This window comes from Anopheles ziemanni (genome assembly GCF_943734765.1).
Source record: "Anopheles ziemanni chromosome X unlocalized genomic scaffold, idAnoZiCoDA_A2_x.2 X_unloc_7, whole genome shotgun sequence".
NCBI lineage: Eukaryota > Metazoa > Arthropoda > Insecta > Diptera > Culicidae > Anopheles > Anopheles ziemanni.
Window position 1 is genome coordinate 134,307 of NW_026689839.1, and position 15,694 is coordinate 150,000.

Genomic DNA, 15,694 nt, shown 5'->3' on the forward strand with positions numbered 1-15,694 from the left:
CTGGTCCCCAAAGGGGGGATATGGGCGATCCAAGGATTTTTCCAAGTTTCGGTACTTTTTACGGTATCGCTCATAGCTCCGGCTGTAAGCAAGCAAATGACAATCTAAGACATGATTTGGAAAGGTATTGAGTAGTACTAACTTACGTTAGAACACAGCGAAGCGCTATCGGTTCATGGCAAGGCCGATATAAACAGTCAAAGATGAAAAATGTTGATAAAATGAACAAAAATTACCTTGGTACGCGAATAGCGGCCAGGGATGAAGAGGTACGAAGTTGGTGTAGAACAATTATAATTAGGGCTTGGTACGCTCTAAAAGTTTGCCGAAGACCGCAAAGCGCTCAGACCCATAGAAAGTGGCCATTTGGGCCGAACAGTGCATGCAAAGAGGTGAAAATGCAAAAATTGCACTTTGGGGGGCGATTTGCGGGGGGAAGGAGGGGTCGGAGGGCAAAATGTCCCTTGACCAAAAAGTCTTATCTCGTCGAGATCTACAACATTGCCGAAGACCGCAAAGCGCTAGCTCGCAATCGAAAAATCGAGAATTTGAAAATTTTCTAAGTCTTGGGCTCCCTAAGGAAAAGTTTCAAAAATCACGTTTGTCCCCTATTTTGAAGGGGAAGGAGTCGGTTCCGGGGCATGGTGTCTTCGGCAAAAAGTCTTATCTTTTTGCGTACTTTCGACTAGTTCAATAAAAATTTTTGACCCAAAATTTGTTCGGCGGACCCCTAGGTCGAAAAACCCGAAAAAAGTCGAAAAAAGTCGAAAATGTCGAAAAATGAGAAAACCTCATATTCGGACTCTACACGAGCCCCAGATATTGAAAAGTGAAATCCGCGGTCGATTTGGAACAAAAAATTTACCTAGGCAAAGTTGTATGGAGGTAGGGACCCCTGAGAAAAAAGTTTGGTCCCGAGGCTCCTTGGACCACCAAGTCCCTAGGTCGGACCAAAATCGGAAAAAATCCGACCAAAGTCGAAAGTGTCGAAAATTTTAAAAAACCCCTTTTGGGGCCCTATGGCCTCCCTAGATAATGAAAAGTGAGGTCCGCGGCCGATCCGGAAGAAAAACTTGACCTAGGGAAACTTGTATGACGGTGGGGACCCAAAAAAATTTCGATGAGTGTAGTTTAGACAGGCCGGAAAATGTATCGGTGGTCCGTATCAAGGGACGTCTTTTAGTTCCATGGGGTGGTGGTCGTCGAACAAAGTCGCCTAGGTCGACCACCAGAAAGACCAGTCGTGTTGTAATGGATGTTTTGACCACTTTACTAGGGAAACCTAGTAGGTCGAAGCAAATTTGGGGTTCGAGATGAGTTGGTGAAAGTTGGTCCAACCTAGGTGTGCTTGGTGGAGGTTGACCATGAAAGTAGAGCATGATGGGAATGACCATAACTTTGGTTCTAGATGTCGGATCGGTACACTTTCGGCAGTTTTGGAAAGGTGAAGGCCTGCTCTAGCTATGTTTCCTACCAAGCTGAGCGCCTACTAGTGACCCGAAGGAGGTATTAAGGGTCAAAGGCAAAAAGGGGTACCCTAAAGTGCGTGTGACCAAGAAAATGGGAAAAACGGTATCGCCTATAGCTCAGGCTGTATGGCTCGGATCGGAAAGCTTGGATATGCGTTGGAAAGGTCTTGACGAGCGCTAGCTATGTGTCCTACCAAGCGAAGCGCTAGGTGTTGAGCAAGTCGGTCATATTAGAGGGCAAAGGTGAAAAATGGTGGTTTAGAGGCGAAAATTCACCTTATGATCGAAAATAGCGGGCGAACGATAAGAGCTACGAACACGCCGTAGAACAATCATAAGTACGTTACCACAAGACCTAACTTTGGCCAATATAGAGCGAGAAGATCGGAGGTACCCATCAGGGTGATATGGCTGGTTCAAAGTTGGACCAAAACGAGACTTGAGAAATGGATTGAAACACGGTATCGCGAATAACTCAGGCTGTATGGAACGGATCGACAAGCTTAGATCAGTGTTGGAAAGGTCGAACCGAGCGCTAACTATAATCCCAAACAACCGAAGCGCTAAGTGTTGAGCAAAACTGAGTTATTAAGCGACAAAGTGGAAAAATAATACCAAAATGGCCAAAAATCACACAAGACCAAGAATACCGAGCAAGCGGTAAGAGATAGCGGGTTGACGTAGAATACTTATAAGTTTGCCTCTACGAGACCTAAAAGTCGTCCATAGAAAGCGAGAAGATCGGACCACTCTGGAAGGGTGATACGAGTGGTCAAAAATTAGCAAAAATGAAACATGGCTAAAATGGATTTGACTTGTGCACCATGTAGCTCCGGCTGTATGGCATGGATTGTAGAGCTAGGATATGTTTTGGAAAGGTAACACCCAGCGCTAGATACGACTAGAAGAAAGCAAAGCGCTAACTAGCATGATTTGGAAGTTATTAAGCGTCAAAGTCGAAAAATGTTACCAAAATTGAAACTCGAGTACATTGGGCCAAAAAGTACAAGTTGTGAAATTTGGACTTACGAATAAAATACCGAGCAGGCGGTAAGAGATAGAGACTTGGTGTAGAACAATTATAAGTTGGGCATGTTATAACCTATATTTGGCCCGAACATAGTCTCGAGATCGGTGGTACCTAAAAGGGTGGTACAGGTGTTAGATGGTTTTCCCAGAGCATAAGCTCCACATGATATGGAAAACGGGAAACATCATAACTTCGGCTGTATGGCATGGAATGGAACGAACAAGGTATCGATGGAAAGAGAAAAGGTAGCGCTAACTATAATTCTTGCCAAGCAAAGCGCTAGCATGTGACCGTTCAGGTGTTATTGTGAGTCAAAGTCAGAAATTGTTACCACGAGAGGCGAAAATCCGACTAAGTCCAAAAATACCGGGCTGGCGAAAAGAGATACGGCTTGGCCGTAGAACATTTATAAGTTGGCCAAGACAAGACCTAAGTTTCGTCCATAGACGACAAGAAGATCGAAGATACCTGAAGGTGAGATATGGGCGTCCCAAAGTGGGCCTTTGAAAAAGTGACAAACTTCCCTTATAACAGCATACACCAAATATCTCTGGCTCTATGGCACCGAATAAGAAGTTGAGCTCAGCGATAGAAAGGTGATAGTCAGCGCTAAATATCATACGAACAGAGTGAAGCGCTAAAGGGAAAGGATCTTGGTGATATAAGGTGACAAAGTCGAGAAAAGTTGCCTCAAAATCATGAAAAATGTGAAAAAATGGCTAAGTCCCGGGTGCCTTAAGGGCAGGTTAATCGAATGTACCGAGCTGGCGGTACGAGATAGAGACTTGGTGTAGAACAATTATATGTTTGGCATGGCAAGACCTACATTCGGTCAATACAAAGTGAGAAGATCAAAGCTACCCGCAAGGGTGATATTGGTGTCCAAAGGAAAAAAGCACTAAGTCAAGAAGTCAGTATGCGATGAAACACGGACCAAGAGTACCAAGCAGTGGGTACAAGTTAGAGCCTTAATGGTTCAAGATAGAGACTTGGTGTAGAAATATTATAAGTTTGACATAGCAAGACCTACATTTGGTCAATACAAGGTGCGAAGATCAAAGATACCCGTAAGGGTGATATTGGTGTCCAAAGGTAAAAAGCACTATGTCTTGGGAAACTTATATGAAGGAAAGGACCCTTATGGGTCATATGGAATTGATCGAAAAATCGGCTAAGTCCCAAAATCGGGATGTCAGAACTACACTCAAATGTTACCACATCAAGCAAGGCAAACTTATATGAAGCAAAGGACCCTGATGGGTCATATGGTATGGATCGAAAAATCGGCTAAGTCCCAAAATGGGGATGTCTGAACTACACTAAAATGTTACCACACCAAGCAAGGCAAACTTATATGAAGGAAAGGACCCATATGGGTCATATGGTATTTTACGAAAAATCGGCTAAGTCCCAAAATGATGATGTCAGAACTACACTCAAATGTTACCACACCAAGCAAGGCAAACTTATATGAAGCAAAGGACCCTGATGGGTCATATGGTATTTTACGAAAAATCGGCTAAGTCCCAAAATGGGGATGTCAGAACTACACTCAAATGTTACCACACCAAGCAAGGCAAACTTATATGAAGCAAAGGACCCTGATGGGTCATATGGTATTTTACGAAAAATCGGCTAAGTCCCAAAATGGGGATGTCAGAACTACACTCAAATGTTACCACACCAAGCAAGGCAAACTTATATGAAGCAAAGGACCCTGATGGGTCATATGGTATTGATTGAAAAATCGGCTAAGTCCCAAAATGGGGATGTCAGAACTACACTCAAATGTTACCACACCAAGCAAGGCAAACTTATATGAAGGCAAGGACCCTGATGGGTCATATGGTATTTTACGAAAAATCGGCTAAGTCCCAAAATGGGGATGTCAGAACTACACTCAAATGTTACCACACCAAGCAAGGCAAACTTATATGAAGCAAAGGACCCTGATGGGTCATATGGTATTGATTGAAAAATCGGCTAAGTCCCAAAATGGGGATGTCAGAACTACACTCAAATGTTACCACACCAAGCAAGGCAAACTTATATGAAGGCAAGGACCCTGATGGGTCATATGGTATTTTACGAAAAATCGGCTAAGTCCCAAAATGGGGATGTCAGAACTACACTCAAATGTTACCACACCAAGCAAGGCAAACTTATATGAAGCTAAGGACCCTGATGGGTCATATGGTATTTTACGAAAAATCGGCTAAGTCCCAAAATGATGATGTCAGAACTACACTCAAATGTTACCACACCAAGCAAGGCAAACTTATATGAAGGAAAGGACCCATATGGGTCATATGGTATTTTACGAAAAATCGGCTAAGTCCCAAAATGATGATGTCAGAACTACACTCAAATGTTACCACACCAAGCAAGGCAAACTTATATGAAGCAAAGGACCCTGATGGGTCATATGGTATTTTACGAAAAATCGGCTAAGTCCCAAAATGGGGATGTCAGAACTACACTCAAATGTTACCACACCAAGCAAGGCAAACTTATATGAAGGCAAGGACCCTGATGGGTCATATGGTATTTTACGAAAAATCGGCTAAGTCCCAAAATGATGATGTCAGAACTACACTCAAATGTTACCACACCAAGCAAGGCAAACTTATATGAAGCAAAGGACCCTGATGGGTCATATGGTATTTTACGAAAAATCGGCTAAGTCCCAAAATGATGATGTCAGAACTACACTCAAATGTTACCACACCAAGCAAGGCAAACTTATATGAAGCAAAGGACCCTGATGGGTCATATGGTATTTTACGAAAAATCGGCTAAGTCCCAAAATGGGGATGTCAGAACTACACTCAAATGTTACCACACCAAGCAAGGCAAACTTATATGAAGCAAAGGACCCTGATGGGTCATATGGTATTTTACGAAAAATCGGCTAAGTCCCAAAATGGGGATGTCAGAACTACACTCAAATGTTACCACACCAAGCAAGGCAAACTTATATGAAGCAAAGGACCCTGATGGGTCATATGGTATTGATTGAAAAATCGGCTAAGTCCCAAAATGGGGATGTCAGAACTACACTCAAATGTTACCACACCAAGCAAGGCAAACTTATATGAAGGCAAGGACCCTGATGGGTCATATGGTATTTTACGAAAAATCGGCTAAGTCCCAAAATGGGGATGTCAGAACTACACTCAAATGTTACCACACCAAGCAAGGCAAACTTATATGAAGGCAAGGACCCTGATGGGTCATATGGTATTTTACGAAAAATCGGCTAAGTCCCAAAATGGGGATGTCAGAACTACACTCAAATGTTACCACACCAAGCAAGGCAAACTTATATGAAGCAAAGGACCCTGATGGGTCATATGGTATTGATTGAAAAATCGGCTAAGTCCCAAAATGGGGATGTCAGAACTACACTCAAATGTTACCACACCAAGCAAGGCAAACTTATATGAAGCAAAGGACCCTGATGGGTCATATGGTATTTTACGAAAAATCGGCTAAGTCCCAAAATGGGGATGTCAGAACTACACTAAAAAGTTACCACATCAAGCAAGGCAAACTTATATGAAGGAAAGGACCCTGATGGGTCATATGGTATTTTACGAAAAATCGGCTAAGTCCCAAAATGAGGATGTCAGAACTACAATAAAAAGTTACCACACCAAGCAAGGCAAAGTACCTAGGTGAACCCTAGGAAGAAACACGGACCAAGTCAGATGGCCTAAGTCAATAGAACAAGTGACCTAGGCAAAGTTGTATGGCGCTGAGGACCCTGAAAAATCTGGTTAGTGTAGTTTAGACAGGGTAGGTTTTTGGGTCGGCCGAACCCCCTTATTTTGGGTTTTGGCCTCATCAAGAAGCTACACCTAGGCAAACTGCCTAGGGTGAAAGTGCGAAGACCAATCGAATAGTAAGACAAGTTTTGACCGATCGCCCTAGGCAAGCTTGTATGAAGAAAGGGACCCTAAGGGTCATATGGAAATACATGAAAAATCGGCTAAGTCCCAAAATTGGGATGTCAGAACTACACTAAAAAGTTACCACATCAAGCAAGGCAAACTACCTAGGTGAACCCTAGCAAGAAACACGGACCAAGTCAGATGGCCTAAGTCAAGAGTGCAAGTGACCTAGGCAAAGTTGTATGACGGTGAGGACCCTGAAAAATCTGGTTAGTGTAGTTTAGACAGGGGAGGTTTTTGGGTCGGCTGAACCTCCTTATTTTGGGTTTTGACCTCCTCAAGAAGCTACACCTAGGCAAACTGCCTAGGGTGAAAGTGCGAAGACCAATCGAATAGTAAGACAAGTTTTGACCGATCGCCCTAGGCAAGCTTGTATGAAGAAAGGGACCCTATGGGTCATATGGAAATACATGAAAAATCGGCTAAGTCCCAAAATTGGGATGTCTGAACTACACTAAAAAGTTACCACATCAAGCAAGGCAAAGTACCTAGGTGAACCCTAGCAAGAAACACGGACCAAGTCAGATGGCCTAAGTCAAGAGAACAAGTGACCTAGGCAAAGTTGTATGACGGTGAGGACCCTGAAAAATCTGGTTAGTGTAGTTTAGACAGGGGAGGTTTTTGGGTCGGCTGAACCTCCTTATTTTGGGTTTTGACCTCCTCAAGAAGCTACACCTAGGCAAACTGCCTAGGGTGAAAGTGCGAAGACCAATCGAATAGTAAGACAAGTTTTGACCGATCGCCCTAGGCAAGCTTGTATGAAGAAAGGGACCCTATGGGTCATATGGAAATACATGAAAAATCGGCTAAGTCCCAAAATTGGGATGTCAGAACTACACTAAAAAGTTACCACATCAAGCAAGGCAAAGTACCTAGGTGAACCCTAGGAAGAAACACGGACCAAGTCAGATGGCCTAAGTCAAGAGTGCAAGTGACCTAGGCAAAGTTGTATGACGGTGAGGACCCTGAAAAATCTGGTTAGTGTAGTTTAGACAGGGGAGGTTTTTGGGTCGGCTGAACCTCCTTATTTTGGGTTTTGACCTCCTCAAGAAGCTACACCTAGGCAAACTGCCTAGGGTGAAAGTGCGAAGACCAATCGAATAGTAAGACAAGTTTTGACCGATCGCCCTAGGCAAGCTTGTATGAAGAAAGGGACCCTATGGGTCATATGGAAATACATGAAAAATCGGCTAAGTCCCAAAATTGGGATGTCAGAACTACACTATAAAGTTACCACATCAAGCAAGGCAAAGTACCTAGGTGAACCCTAGGAAGAAACACGGACCAAGTCAGATGGCCTAAGTCAAGAGTATAAGTGACCTAGGCAAAGTTGTATGGCGCTGAGGACCCTGAAAAATCGGGTTAGTGTAGTTAAGACAGGGGAGGTTTCAGGGTCGGCTGGACCTCCTTATTTCGGGTTTTGGCCTCCTCAAGAAGACAGACCTAGGCGAATTGCCTAGGGTGAAACTGCGAAGACCAATCGAATAGTAAGACAAGTTTTGACCGATCGCCCTAGGCAAGCTTGTATGAAGAAAGGGACCCTTAGGGTCATATGGAAATTCATGAAAAATCGGCTAAGTCCCAAAATTGGGATGTCAGAACTACACTAAAAAGTTACCACATCAAGCAAGGCAAAGTACCTAGGTGAACCCTAGGAAGAAACACGGACCAAGTCGGATGGCCTAAGTCAAGAGTACAAGTGACCTAGGCAAAGTTGTATGGCGCTGAGGACCCTGAAAAATCGGGTTAGTGTAGTTCAGACAGGGGAGGTTTCAGGGTCGGCCGAACCTCCTTATTTCGGGTTTTGGCCTCCTCAAGAAGACAGACCTAGGCGAACTGCCTAGGGTGAAAGTGCGAAGACCAATCGAATAGTAAGACAAGTTTTGACCGATCGCCCTAGGCAAGCTTGTATGAAGAAAGGGACCCTATGGGTCATATGGAAATATACGAAAAATCGGCTAAGTCCCAAAATTGGGAGGTCAGAACTACACTATAAAGTTACCACATTAGCAAGGCAGACTTGTATGAAGAACGGGACCCTGGTGAAAGTAGCAAATATCCCAAACCGAACATGAATATTATACACACAAGAGTACGAACATAAAGGAACACGGACCAAGCGTACCGAGAGAATCGGTACTATAGAACCCTCGTGGTTCTACACAAAGACTTTATGTTAGGGGTTCAAGCCCCATAGTACTCAAACGGTGACAGTAGCAAATATCCCAAAACGAACGTGAATCTTATTCACAAGAGTACGAACATAAAGGAACACGGACCAAGCGTACCGAGAGAATCGGTACTATAGAGCCCTCGTGGTTCTACACAAAGACTTTATGTTCGGGGTTCACACCCCAAATCGAACGTGGAATTTACTTTCTGATGGTCATGCGGTCGTCCAAAGGGGTCTAGTATCCTGGGATGACAAGCATCACGGGCACAGCTCGTATCAAAACAGTCGAAGAGGCCCGCGAAAGCTTGCTTTCCATGGCTATGCGATGCACAAATTGAGTTTACTCACCGTAGTATAAAACGAACGAACCGAACCTATCCGAGTAGGGATAATGGGCGCAGTAACATACTTCTGTGACCCAGCGAGAGTTGAACGAGGTGACATGAACTGTCAGTGGCTTATATCAGATGGGATACATACATGAGATTGCTTTCAAATCTACACTCGAAAACCTAACCAAGTAAAAGCGAACGTGGGGAGGATTCGAAACCGGTAACGAAATCTTAAGCTGGAAAGAGTCATCACTATGGATACATATTATGCGAAACCAATCAAGTGCTCATTACTGATCCAAAACCGAAGAGCACTAGTGAACACCTTAATCTCACCCTAGTTCACATCCAAGTGATCGACCACGTGTGTGAAGCAAAGACCAATCGAATTCCTGAATGAACCGAACACTATGAACAAATGGCCAAAAACGTTATAACTATCCAAACATACTACTATCTAGCGAAAGTCATCACGATGGAACCATACCATGATCTTTAACCTATAGCGCTCACCATATTCCTACCCAGAGTGCAAGTGAACAGATTGCTCACCCCTACCCAGTTCACAACCACGTGATCGACTAACATACCGAGGTTACCACAAGTCAAAGTTATACGTTTACAAGCGCAAGACCAATCGAAAACCCCGAAAGCAATCTCGACCCAAAATGTATTATCCGTGAGTGTAGTCGAGTCTCGTACTCGTCATCTGTAATCGTCGGATAGAATATCCAGTACACGGTTGTCTTTCCAAATGAAATCTACATACAGAACTCGCTCTTGGCAAATGGGTGGCAATGGCGCAATCAGGAGCGAGTTCCCGTCCGGGTGCCAAGTGATTGGCAAATGTCTGGGGGAAAGCAACCATATGTTGATTTGTCTGTTAGTGTACTGGGTGTTTGAGGTATGTAGTATCCACGCTTGGTTGGGTGTGTCAGAGGACCGTGAATGCGTTCGCAACCCCAATTGGGGTACATCGGGAATGATTTTGTGGAACCGATGTGCCCGGCACACACTAAGTTTTGTTGCAAGTTAATAGTGTGCCATGTCCGGGGGGGTTGTGATTAAACTCTGGTGAATTGCGTAATGTGGTGATTGGGGTATGAAAGCCCCGCAGTTGCAATGATCGGACGCGCCTAGCGTGTCCTTTAGTTGATGGTAGGGAAATGAAGGCCCTTGTCAGCTCACCTAAGTATTCATGGAAGTTTGGCATAAGGTCGCTGTGGTAGGGGTATGAAGGCCCCGTCAGCGCATGCACAATCGGGCGCACGAGCGCTTAGCGGAGTCGAATGCCGCTCAAGTGCCTGTCCGGTGCATCGGGTGTGTGTGTGATACGAGGGCAATGAGGTTCGCACGGGGGCTCGCCTCCCGTGTGCTACCGGACTTGACACCATATAGAACGTGGTGTTTGCTCCTCCGGGTGCAATGGGACAATGAACATTCGAACGCAAAGTCGGAATTCTGGTTGATCCTACCAGTAATATACGCTCGTCTCAAAGGTTAAGCCATGCATGTCTAAGTACAAACAGATTTAATGTGAAACCGCATAAGGCTCAGTATAACAGCTATAATTTACGAGATCATCAACCTAGTTACTTGGATAACTGTGGAAAATCTAGAGCTAATACATGCAACATGCCAGGACCCTCGCGGGAACTGGTGCACTTATTAGTCAAACCAATCGCGGGTTCTCCGTGTCATTGAGTTGAAGTCTGGATAATGATGCTGATCGTATGGTCTCGCACCGACGACAGATCTCGCAAATATCTGCCCTATCAACTATGGATGGTAGTATAGAGGACTACCATGGTTGCAACGGGTAACGGGGAATCAGGGTTCGATTCCGGAGAGGGAGCCTGAGAAATGGCTACCACATCCAAGGAAGGCAGCAGGCGCGTAAATTACCCAATCCCGGGACGGGGAGGTAGTGACGAGAAATAACAATATGAAACTCTTTAATGATGTTTCATAATTGGAATGAGTAGAGCATAAATCCTTCTACGAGGATCAAGTGGAGGGCAAGTCTGGTGCCAGCAGCCGCGGTAATTCCAGCTCCACTAGCGTATATTAAAATTGTTGCGGTTAAAACGTTCGAAGTTGATACTTGTCCAACACAGTCCGGCTCCGCCGACCCGGTCAACCCGTGGTCGGTGGGCCAAGTCGGAATCTGGTTGCGACTCAATGGTGTGGTAGGGCACCAAGTCTGTGTCATGGTGTGCCCTTCAACGGGTGCAAGTGTAACATAGAGCTCGACCGCTCACGTTTACCTTGAACAAATTAGAGTGCTTAAAGCAGGGTGCCCAAACGCCCTAGAATAATCTTGCATGGAATAATGGAATACGACCTTGGTCTAATCTTTCATTGGTTTGTACTCAGACCGGAGGTAATGATTAACAGAAGTAGTTGGGGACACTAGTATTACGGCGCGAGAGGTGAAATTCGTAGACCGTCGTAAGACTAACTAAAGCGAAGGCATTTGTCAAGGATGCTTTCTTTAATCAAGAACGAAAGTTAGAGGATCGAAGGCGATTAGATACCGCCCTAGTTCTAACCGTAAACGATGCCAACTAGCAATTGGGAGACGCTACAACCAGGTGCTCTCAGTAGCTTCCGGGAAACCAAAGTCAGGTTCCGGGGGAAGTATGGTTGCAAAGTTGAAACTTAAAGGAATTGACGGAAGGGCACCACAATGAAATGGAGCTTGCGGTTCAATTTGACTCAACACGGGAAAACTTACCAGGTCCGAACTTATGGAGGTGAGACAGATTAATAGCTCTTTCTCAAATTTAAGGGTAGTGGTGCATGGCCGTTCTTAGTTCGTGGATTGATTTGTCTGGTTAATTCCGATAACGAACGTGACTCACATATGCTAACTAGAACGCAGTCAGCGTTAATGCGTCGATGCCGATTGGAACGGGTTAGGACCTTTCGGTGGAGTATGACCTGACACCTTCGCTGTTCGTGTGCGCAAGTGCACTTACGGTACGCTGCTTAGCAGGACAATTTGTGTTTAGCAAAATGAGATCGAGCGATAACAGGTCCGTGATGCCCTTAGATGTTCTGGGCTACACGCGTGCTACAATGTGGGTAGCAGCGTGTCTCCTATTCCGAGAGGAACGGGAAATCACTCAAATACTCACTTAGTAGGGATTATGGATTGCAATGGTCCATATGAACTCGGAACTTCTAGTAAGTGCTGGTCATCAGCCAGCGTTGAATACGTCCCTGCCCTTTGTACACACCGCCCGTCGCTACTACCGATGGATTATTTAGTGAGGTCTTTGGAGATGATCGTTCGCTGGATCCTCGTGAACCGCGTCTGCTTTATCGAAGTTGACCGAACTTGATGATTTAGAGGAAGTAAAAGTCGTAACAAGGTTTCCGTAGGTGAACCTGCGGAAGGATCATTAGTGGCCAAGTGATCCTTCCAGAAGTCCGAACCTGCGGGTTGAGACTTCGGCACAAGTTGCCATATGATAATTGACGAAACACTATAGAAGTCCGAACCTGCGGGTTGAGACTTCGGCACAAGTTGCCATATGAAAGTTGACGAAACACTAACAAGTCCGAACCTGCGGGTTGAGACTTAGGCACACGTTGCCTTATACATGACTTCGAACAAATACACAAGTCCGAACCTGCGGGTTGAGACTTAGGCACAAGTTGCCTTATACATGACTTCGAACAAATACACAAGTCCGAACCTGCGGGTTGAGACTTAGGCACAAGTTGCCATATGAAAGTTGACGAAACACTAACAAGTCCGAACCTGCGGGTTGAGACTTAGGCACACGTTGCCTTATACATGACTTCGAACAAATACACAAGTCCGAACCTGCGGGTTGAGACTTAGGCACAAGTTGCCTTATACATACATTGGCCAAATAAACAGAAGTCCGAACCTGCGGGTTGAGACTTAGGCACAAGTTGCCATATTATATTCGATCAAACACTAAGTAGTCCGAACCTGCGGGTTGAGACTCAAGACCGTAACAAGATGTCACTATACAAGTCCGAACCTAAGGGTTGAGACTTAATGCGATCTAGATACCAAGTTGACATCCAATACCTGTTGAGCAAAACCAAAGATTCCCTGTTCTCGAATGATTACACTATATAACAGGGAATCATGAAGAAATCAAGCAAGCGTGAAACAAAGTCATCACTTGGGCATGCTCGATAGCCAACCACATGACCTTAACCTAAGAGAGCATGCAAACCACACGATACCTATAAACGATTAACCCGCCCTAGTTCAATCGTTCACCAAGTGATGACTTCAGTATGGCTAAGAGAAAAACTTTTAAATGGGAAAAACTCTAAGTCCGAACCTCCGGGTTGAGACTTCCGCGTCGGAGGTGGGCGCACCTCCTATCCGAAAGATGATGAATCAGGGGTGTTCGGTCAGCAATGGTCGGATGCCCCGTCGTAGTCCAACTATGACAATCAAAGTCAAGACCTCCGGGTTGAGACTTTCCGCGAGTACAAGCATAAAGGAACACGGACCAAGCCGTACCGAGAGAATCGGTACTAGAGCCCTCGTGGTTCTACATTGAGAGAGCCCTCGTGGTTCTCATTAGGGGCTTTATGCAAGTCGTACTCAATACTGTGGTGTGAAGTATAAAGTATAGTCCTCGCCTGGTCCACGCTGCTTCGGCGGTCCTGGGTAAGATAGTTAATTCTAGCTTGCCCTATAGTGGAATGAGGACACTTAATGCTTCGTCTTTTAGCGGCGGCTAGACTCCTCCTCACGGGGAACGAGTTGACGCGCACAGCGGCGGCTTACGCACTATGGCAATCATGGATGCCTGAAGATTCCGTGAAGTTCTCCCCTGGTCCACGCTGCCTCGGCAGTCCTGGGTAAAATGGAATATTTCCAGCTTGCCCTATAGTGGAAGAGGACTATCCAACAATACAAAGTCAAGACCTCCGGGTTGAGACTTTCCGCGTCGGTGGTGTCGCGCACCGCCTATCCGAAAGATGGTGTAACAGGGGTGTTCGATCAGCAATGGTCGGATGCCCCGTCATAGTCCAACTATGACAACCAAAGTCAAGACCTCCGGGTTGAGACTTTCCGCGTCCGGAGGTACGCGTACCGCCTACCCGAAAGATGGTGTGCTTCTGGGGTATTCGATGAGTCGGATACCCCGTCGTAGTCCAACTATGACAATCAAAGTCAAGACCTCCGGGTTGAGACTTCCGCGTCCGGAGGTACGCGTACCGCCTACCCGAAAGATGGTGTGCTTCTGGGGTATTCGATGAGTCGGATACCCCGTCGTAGTCCAACTATGACAATCAAAGTCAAGACCTCCGGGTTGAGACTTCCGCGTCCGGAGGTACGCGTACCGCCTACCCGAAAGATGGTGAATCAGGGGTGTTCGATCAGCAATGGTCGGATGCCCCGTCGTAGTCCAACTATGACAATCAAAGTCAAGACCTCCGGGTTGAGACTTTCTAAGAGTACAAGCATAAAGGAACACGGACCAAGCCGTACCGAGAGAATCGGTACTAGAGCCCTTGTGGTTCTACATTGAGAGAGCCCTCGTGGTTCTCATTAGGGGCTTTATGCAAGAAGTACTCAATACTGTGGTGTGAAGTATAAAGTATAGAGTCCTCCACTGGTCCACGCTGCTCCGGCGGTCCTGGGTAAGATAGTTCATTCTAGCTTGCCCTATGTGGAAGAGGACTCAATACCCTACCTGTTGAGCTTGAAACAAAGTCATCACTTGGGCATGCTCATATTGCCATACACAATTACATTATATTCGAATGAGCATGCAAGCGACCCTATATAGACCGAACCAAAACGATAGATACCGCCGTAGTTCACCCCCACCAAGTGATGACTTCAGTATGGCTAGTGTGTGAAGTATAAAGTATAGTCCTCCCCTGGTCCACACTGCTTCGGCGGTCCTGGGTAAGATAGTTAGTTCTAGCTTGCCCTATGTGGAAGAGGACACCATACTTAATACTGTGGTGTAATGAACAAAGTATAGTCCTCCACTGGTCCACGCTGCTTCGGCGGTCCTGGGTAAGATAGTTAGTTCTAGCTTGCCCTATGTGGAAGAGGGCATACAAGACAAAGTATAGTTCTCCCCTGGTCCACGCTGCTTCGGCGGTCCTGGGTAAGATAGTTAATTCTAGCTTGCCCTATGTGGAAGAGAGCATACATGAACCAAGAACGAAGGTTAGATCGAGGAATGATTCGACAACTAACCGATGGTATGAAATGTGAAGAATTCAAGCAAGCACACAATCAAGTCATCACTTGGGCATGCTCGATAGCCAACCTCATGACATTAACCTGTAGAGCATGCAAAAACCAATATATATGTAAACGATGCCTCCCTAGTTCAGCGCTTCAACCAAGTGATGACTTCAGAATGGCTAAATCAAATCGGTTCAAAACATACCATCGGTACCCTATTGAAACACACAAGTCGATATCAAACCTCATGATTGTGTAGTCCTCCACTGGTCCACGCCGCTTCGGCCGTCCTGGGTAAAATGGAACATTCCAGCTTGCCCTATGTGGAAGAGGGCACATTACTCAATACTGTGGTGTGAAGTATAAAGTTCAGTTCTCCCCTGGTCCACGCTGCTTCGGCGGTCCTGGGTAAGATAGTTCATTCTAGCTTGCCCTATGTGGAAGAGGACACTTAATACTTCGTCTCTAAGCGGCGGCTTGACTCCTCCCTACGGGGAACGGGTTTACGCGCACAGCGGCGGCTTACGCA